The sequence below is a fragment of the Neophocaena asiaeorientalis genome, unplaced genomic scaffold (genome assembly GCF_003031525.2).
Source record: "Neophocaena asiaeorientalis asiaeorientalis breed wild unplaced genomic scaffold, Neophocaena_asiaeorientalis_V1.1 scaffold100, whole genome shotgun sequence".
Taxonomy (NCBI): domain Eukaryota; kingdom Metazoa; phylum Chordata; class Mammalia; order Artiodactyla; family Phocoenidae; genus Neophocaena; species Neophocaena asiaeorientalis.
The window spans coordinates 6,169,275-6,177,259 of NW_020173955.1; the positions used below are offsets into that span (position 1 = coordinate 6,169,275).

Sequence of the window (7,985 nt, forward strand, 5' to 3'; positions counted from 1 at the left end):
CTGGGAAAGCAGACGCCCATCCCGTATACCTCATTATTCTCACCATCTTCTAACTCTGAGGCTTTGCTCATCTCTTCTCTTTCTCTTACCTGAAATTTTGCAATTAGAAATAATGTCTAAACTTACGAAGTTGAGTATTTTTTAATGTGATTATGTGAATTTTTTCTCTAGGAAACTGTCTTTAATCGCCTATTTTTAAAAATACGTATGTATTTTTTAAATTGATTTTCAGTAACTTTATATTAAGGGTGTTAATCCTTTGTCTAATATGGTACAAATATTTTTTGATTTGATAGAATTTCTCTAGGTCAGGGACCATACGTCTTTTAATTATAGTGGCTATCAATTTTAAGCATATACTGTATCCTGAGCACTTAGCATTTTATATACATCATCTCACTCAAATCTTGTAAGGATTAACAGTATTTCCATATTGCAGAAGCTAAGTGAGATTAAGTAATTTGCTGAGAAAGATGCAACTAGTTTTAAGTAGTGGAACTAGGAATGAGACTAAATATTTGACTACAAGTCTATGATCTTAACTAACATACTCTATTGTATCTTATATCAATCAGTATTTACTGTAGAGCATAACACCTACACATTATACACATTTGCTATATTGAATTGTATTAAGACATAATTCATTTTGTAGTATTACTTAGTTTTGTATAACTTGGTATACTATAAATGAGGACATGCATTCTTTGATTCTTGACCCAGATAGTTTGTTGTATATGGCTACAAATTTACTATTTTAAGTTAAAACTTTTCTCCATAAGTCTAATTTTATAAACTGTGTTCCATTTTTACAAATTCATTGTATGCTTCCCTAAATCCCAAAATTGGTTGCAAAAGTAAATAAAATATTAAACATCAACAGTGAAAAAAGAGTGAAATTAAAGTTATCACGTAAATGTTCATAAGGATGCCTTTCTTTTCCCTCATGAGCTTGAATCTTTTAGAAATATGTCTGGTAACATTTAGAGTATAACAGGGATGGCTGTTGTTCATTGTTCCACCTGTGGTTCTCAACTTTGCACATTAGAATCACTTGGGGAACTTTTGAAATTCCTAGTGCTAAGGCTGTATTGTAACAAGATCAATTAAAAAGGAATGGCTGAGAATGGAATGTAGATATTAGTGTTTAAGTTCTCTAAGGGATTGCAGTGTTATTTTTATTGTAGAGAAAGTTACAGGTAGTGATACCATTTGTGTGGTTTGTTATCTATGTCCATAGTTGAGTGAAATGCTAAATTTTACTTAGAGAATATAAAATGCATTCTTTAACCCAACCTTATGATACTCTGATTAAGAACACCTATTACAGACATTTCAAAGATTATAACTTGCCACATACAGTGAGCCGATTTTCTCAGAAGGCATATTTATGTTTTGTTTTAGAGATGGTTTTAAATATACAGATTTAAAGATTTATGTAAAGAGATCAGTTGTTAAATATTTGAAAAAAATTAGTCTATAACCTAATCCAGAAAAAATAGTTTTAATTAACTTTCTTAGTTATAATAAATAACTCATATAAGTTATATAATTCCTCCCAATATTTTATTATAAAATTTCAAACATACAGAAACATTGAAAAGGTTTATGGTGAATATTCATATATACACCACCCAGATTCTATAGCTAACATTTACTGTACTTGCTTTAACACTTATATTTCCATTTGTACCTCTTTCCGTCCATAAATCCATCTGATTTTTGAGGCCTTTCAAAGTAATTTGCATGTATCAGATCTTTCCCCCAAATACTTACTTCCGTATGCATACCTTTAACTAGAGTTCAGTTCTTTGTAAAATTTGGGAATAATAAAATGCATAAATCCTAAGTGTATCATAAGTTTCAGTAAATGAATATACTGGTGCAGTCCATACTCAAGATGCAGAACATTACCATCATTCAGTCTCCTCTCTCTTCCCAGTAAATATCCATTGTTTTTTATCCAACCATACCTTAGCTATGCCTGTTCCAGACTTCATATCAACAGAAGCATATAGTATGTACTCTTTATGTACATAGGCTTCTTTCACTCAACATAGTTTTGAAATTTCCACGTTGTGACATGTATTAGTTTTTTCTTTTTATTCCTGAGTGGTATTCCATTGCATAAATATACTAGAGTTTATCATTTTTCCTATCTGGACTTATACCAATTTTTGACATTTATGAATAAACTATGAACATCCTTACATAAGTCTTTTTATGGACAGCTAAGTTACAAGTAAGGATATATTTAGTTTTTAAAGAAATCGCCAAATCTTTTCAAAAATGGTTGTGCCATTTTATACACTCACCCACAGAATGTGAGAGTTCATGTTGATTTACATCCTTACCAACATTTTGTATTTTTTTTTTTTTTTTTTGCGGTATGCGGGCCTCTCACTGTTGTGGCCTCTCCCGTTGCGGAGCACAGGCTCCGGACGCGCAGGCTCAGCGGCCATGGCTCACGGGCCCAGCCGCTCCGCGGCACGTGGGATCTTCCCGGACCGGGGCACGAACCTGCGTCCCCTGCATCGGCAGGCGGACTCTCAACCACTGCGCCACCAGGGAAGCCCCACATTTTGTATTTTAATGTTACCTCTTAATATTAACTTTCTCACCTTTTATCGGAGTTTTTCATCCGATTCACACGTTACTTTACATTGCATATTGTCTCTCCCCCACCCTCTAAAGAAAGAAAGAAAACCTAAGGCAGTTGCACAGTAGTTTTGGTGTGATGTGAGACTGCTCATATTAAAAAACGAGGACTTGGCAATTTTTATTTTTGAAAAAAAAAAATTTTTTTTAGAGAACTTTTCTCCTTGCAAAATACTTACTGAACTTTGATATCAAATTTGGTCACATTATAGGGTACTTCCTTGGCATTTATGGTGATGTATATAGAATATTTAATTGCACTGTTAACATTTAGACTTTTTCCCCCCATTTTCAGTAGGGTAATCAATTGAAAATTAAGAGTTTGTGAATGATTTAACAGACAAAATAAGCAGTTGTAGAAAAATTTTTTTTCAGAGGCTTATTGATAGTTTTAATGTCCACTTCATTAAAATTGCTAAGAGAAATGTTTGTGTCTCACTTTTCACTTTTTCAGACTTTATTTGGAACATAAAAATACTGTGTAAAATTTGATTATGACTTTTTAAAAAATTTATGTTTTTGAAGCATAGCTAATTTACAATGTTGTGTTAATTTCTGCAGTACAGCAGATATATACATTCTTTTTCATATTCTTTTCCATTATGGTTTATCACAGGATATTGAATATAGTTCCCTGTGCTATATAGTAGGACCTTGTTGTTTATCCATTCTATGCATAATAGTTTGCATCCGCTAATCCCAAACTCCCAATCCATCCCTCTCCCACCCCACTTCCCCCTTGGCAACCACAAGTCTATTCTCTATGTCTGTGAGTCTGTTTCATAGATAAGTTCATTTGTGTCATATTTTAGGTCCCACATATAAGTGATATTATTTGGTATTTGTCTTTCTTTTTCTGACATTCCTCACTTAGTATGGTAATCTGTAGGTCCATCCATGTTGCTGCAAATGGCATTTCATTCTTTTTTATGGCTGAGTAGTATTCCATTGTATATTTATACCACATCTTTATCCATTCATCTGTCAGTGGACATTAACGTGGTGTCCCTGTCTTGACTACTGTAAAACGTGCTGTAATTAACATTGGGGTGCATGTATCTTTTCGAATTATAGTTTTCTCCAGATATATAATCCCAGGAGTGGGATTGCAGGATCATATGGCAAATCTATTTTTAGTTTTATGAGGAAACTCCATACTGTTTTCCATAGTGGCTGCACCAATTTACATTCCCACCAACAGTGTGGGAGGGTCCCCTTTTCTCCACACCCTCTCTGGCATTTATTGTTTGTCAATTTTTTAATCATGGCCATACTGACTGGCGTGAGGTGATACCTCATTGTAGTTTTGACTTGCATTTCCCTAATAATTAGCGATGTTGAGCATCTTTTCATGTTGCCCATCTGTATGTCTTCTTTGGAAAAATATCTATTTAGGTCTTCTGCCCATTTTTTGATTGCATTGTTGATTTTTTGATATTGAGTTATGTGAGCTGTTTGTATATTTTGGAAATTAAGTCCTTGTTGGTCAAATCACTTGCAAATATTTTCCCTGACTCTGTAGGTTGTCTTTTTGTTTTTTTTACGGTTTCCTTTGCTGTACAAAAGCTTGTAAGTTCGATTAGGTCCCATTTGTTTATTTTTGCTTTTATTTCTGTTGCCTTGGGAGACTGATGATGACTTTTAGGATTTGAAATTCACTTTTTCTGTGATTATCAACTGACTTCTAGTTTCAGGGTGGTTGTTTCATGGGTTTTTTGTTTTTATTTTGCTGTCATTTTTTTTTTTTAAAAAAACATACCTTTTCTGTTTAAAATACAGAGTTAGCATTTTAAGCAGAGCTATGTTTAGGATTTTATTTACATTCAAGCATACAAGAAATGGACAATGTGTTTGGGGGAACTTACTTTCAAATGAAAGATACCATGTGACAGCATTGTATGACTTTTTTTGGTTAACTTTTCCTTGGATTTTCAATGAAATAGGTAATTATAGATTTTAAAATATAGATATAGATGGAGAGAGAGAAAGGAGAGGGACACTACTATACTGATTTTTAAAAAGTTGTCTCTTCAACAAACAGTGCTGGGAAAATTGGATATCCATATGCAAAAAAGTGAAATTAGACGCCTACCTCATACTGTATACAAAAATCAACTCAAAACTAATTAAAAACTTGAACATGAGACCTGAAACTGTAAAACTACTAGATGAAAACATAGGGGGAAAGCTTCTTCATATTGGTTTTGGCAGTGATCTCTTAAATATGACACTGAAAGTACAGGCAACAAAGCAAAAATAGACAAGTGGAACTACATCATACCTTTAAAAGGCTTCTGCACAGTAAAGGAAACAATCAACAAAATGAAAAAAGCAGCCTATGAAATGAGAGAAAATATTTGCAAACTATCTGATAAAGGGTTAATATCCAAAATATACAAGGAACTCCTGCAACAGCAAAAAAACAACCTGATTAAAAAATGAGCAAAGAACTTGAACATACGTTTCTCCAAAGAAGACATACCAATGGCCAACCAGTATATAAAAAGATGCTGAACATCATTAATTATCAGGGAAATAAAAATCAAAACTAAAACATGGTATCATGTCATAGTTTTGATCTGCTGGGATGGCTATTATCAAAAACAAAACAAACCAACAAACACTCCCACAAAGTAGCCAGTATTGGCAAGGATGTGGAAGAATTGGAACCCTTATACACTGTTGGTGAGAAAGTAAAATGGTGCAGCAACTATGGAAAACAGTATGGAACGGCCTCAAAAAAGTAAAAAATATAACAACCATATGATCCAGCAGTCCCACTTCTGGGTATATTCCAAAAGAACTGAAATCAGAGTCTTGAAGAGATACCTGCACTCCCATGTTCATTGTAGTGTTACTCATAATAGCAAAGATATGAAAAAATCCAACTGTCCATCTGTTTATCTGTCATAAACAGATGAATGGGCAAAGAAAATGTGGTATATACAAGACAGCTTTAAAAAAGAAGAAAATCCTGCCATTTGCAACAATATGGATGAACCTGGAGGATATTCTGCTAAGTGAAATAAGCTAGTCACAAAAGGACAAATACTGCCATGATTCTACTTATATGAAATATCTAAGTCAAACTCATAGATACAGAGAATACAGTAGTGGTTGCCAGTGGCTGGCAGGTGGGTGAAATGAGGAGTTGATATTCAATGGGTACAGAGTGCTAGATGAATGAGTTCTAGAGATCTGTTGTACAATACAGTTAACAATGCTGTAGTGTGCGCTTAACAATTTGTTGAGAGGGTAGATCTCACGTTAAGTGTTTTTAGGGATCTCATGTTAGAGATCCCTTGTTAAGTGTTGGCTATATCTATTACCTTGATTATGGTGATGGTATTATGGGTATATGCATATGCCCAAACTCAACTTGCGCATTAAATATGTGCAGTTCTTTGTATATCAATTATACCTCAATAAAGCTGTTAAAAATGCCAACATACTGTCCACCAGTTGGTTTATAATGTTTGCATCTAGTGATGAATGACTTTTATCATAAGCAAAGAAATTACTGTATTAGACTTACATAGTACAAAAGTCAATTTAGTTACAATAGGGGGCTATGTCTAAAGGAAGAAAATTCAGTTAGAAGGTTGTTTTAGTAATCTACTTAAATCTATGCTTAGATTCCTGGCTTGGGCAATAGGGCAGGTAGTAGCCCCTTTCACTAATAAAAAAAAACAGCGGGAAGGGAATTTTTCTTTGGGAAGATGATGAGATCCGTTTGGAACCATCCAGTTATGGTGTGCATCTTAGACAGCCATATAGATGTTATCTATATAGAAATGGCTGAGTAGGTTTGGAGTTCTCCATCTGGCTTAAAAAAATTTGGGAATGATCAAGCTTGGAGTAGTAAATAAACCCACAGAAAGTATTGCAATTTACTTTATGTAAACATATCTATGTATACATATTAAACAATATTAATTGTAAGCCACGATAAAGAACTGTGGTTTTAATCACTAATGATAACATAAAACATAATTTGCAAGGTACTTGTAAATAATGGTGACCAAATAGAATGGTGGTTATCAGTGATTATTTTCTTATGTCAAATAGTTCAATTTACTTAAACAAATATTTATTGAACAGCTCTTGAAACTTGTGTTGCTTTTATTACGTGGTAGTATCACAAAGACAAAACATCACTTGGAGAAGAACTGCACTTAAAACAGTTTGTTGTAAACCAGGAAATTATAGTATCAGGTTTCCAGAATACAAAAATCAGCTTAATCACAATGTAAATAATGGGCTTTAGGGGAATATGACTAGAGGGGGAAAAAATCCAATTAGAATGTTGGTTTGAATGGTTTTAAGAGGGGGACTGATCTGTTCAGGTTTATATTTTAAATAGGGTACTCTGCCGGAAGGTTGTTTAAGTCAAGGATGGCAAGTCTGAATACGGAAATAAGAATAGGGGATTATTTTAATAATATATAATAATACTAGGATTAATAGAGTTATCAAGAAATGTTAAATATGGACTTAAGTCTTATGTTAACTTACAGAATTTATTAGGTATCAGAGGAAATCTCCAAGGACCAAAGCTGCTTTCTTATTTGGGTATGTAAAGAATGGTGGTGCATTCAGTGAAAGAGGAAATAAAGTGCAGCTCACAGTTAAAAAAAAAAGAAACACTTGGGTATTTAGTTTTCTGATTTCTGGATTCTGGCATCTAAACTTGTGGATAAGTATGGTATACTAGAAGAGAATATTCTACCCTCAATATACTAGTAATAAAAGGTTATTTTTACTCATTAAGCTGTAGTTCCTACTCTTAACTTTTTTCTGTGTATGGAAGAAGAGTTGAAACTGCTTTGGTGAATCTGAGCTATGAATCCATCTACGTGTACACCCTTACTCAAGTGATGAGATGAAATGGGTTTTCCTTAAGTACATAAGTACAAAATACATGTTTAAGGACGTGAGTTCTTTCATCTTACTCAGGGTGTTTCATATTCTTGAATTGTTGGCTTGTATCAGTTATTTTGGATGAATACATTTGATACGAGCCAGCAGTTTTTCAGTGACTTTTTTATATGTTTTGCTTATTTGAAACAGTAAATAAAATCCTTAATTCTTGGGCTTCCCTGGTGGCGCAGTGGTTGAGAGTTCCACCTGCCGATGCAGGGGACACGGGTTCGTGCCCCGGTCCGGGAAGATCCCACATGTCGCGGAGCGGCTGGGCCCATGAGCCACAGCCGCTGAGCCTGCGCGTCTGGAGCCTGTGCGCCACAACAGTGAGAGGCCCGCGTACTGCAAAAAAAAAAAAAAAAAAAAAAAAACCCTAAATTTTTTTTAAACTTTTTTTTTTTTGT

At 34.1% G+C, this 7,985-nt stretch overlaps 1 protein-coding gene across 5 annotated transcripts in view; it reads left to right on the forward strand.

Moving 5' to 3' along the window:
• FANCL (FA complementation group L) overlaps positions 1-7,985 on the forward strand; it is a 77,599-nt gene that overhangs the window by 62,794 nt on the left and 6,820 nt on the right. The gene's annotated exons all lie outside the window — the stretch shown is intronic.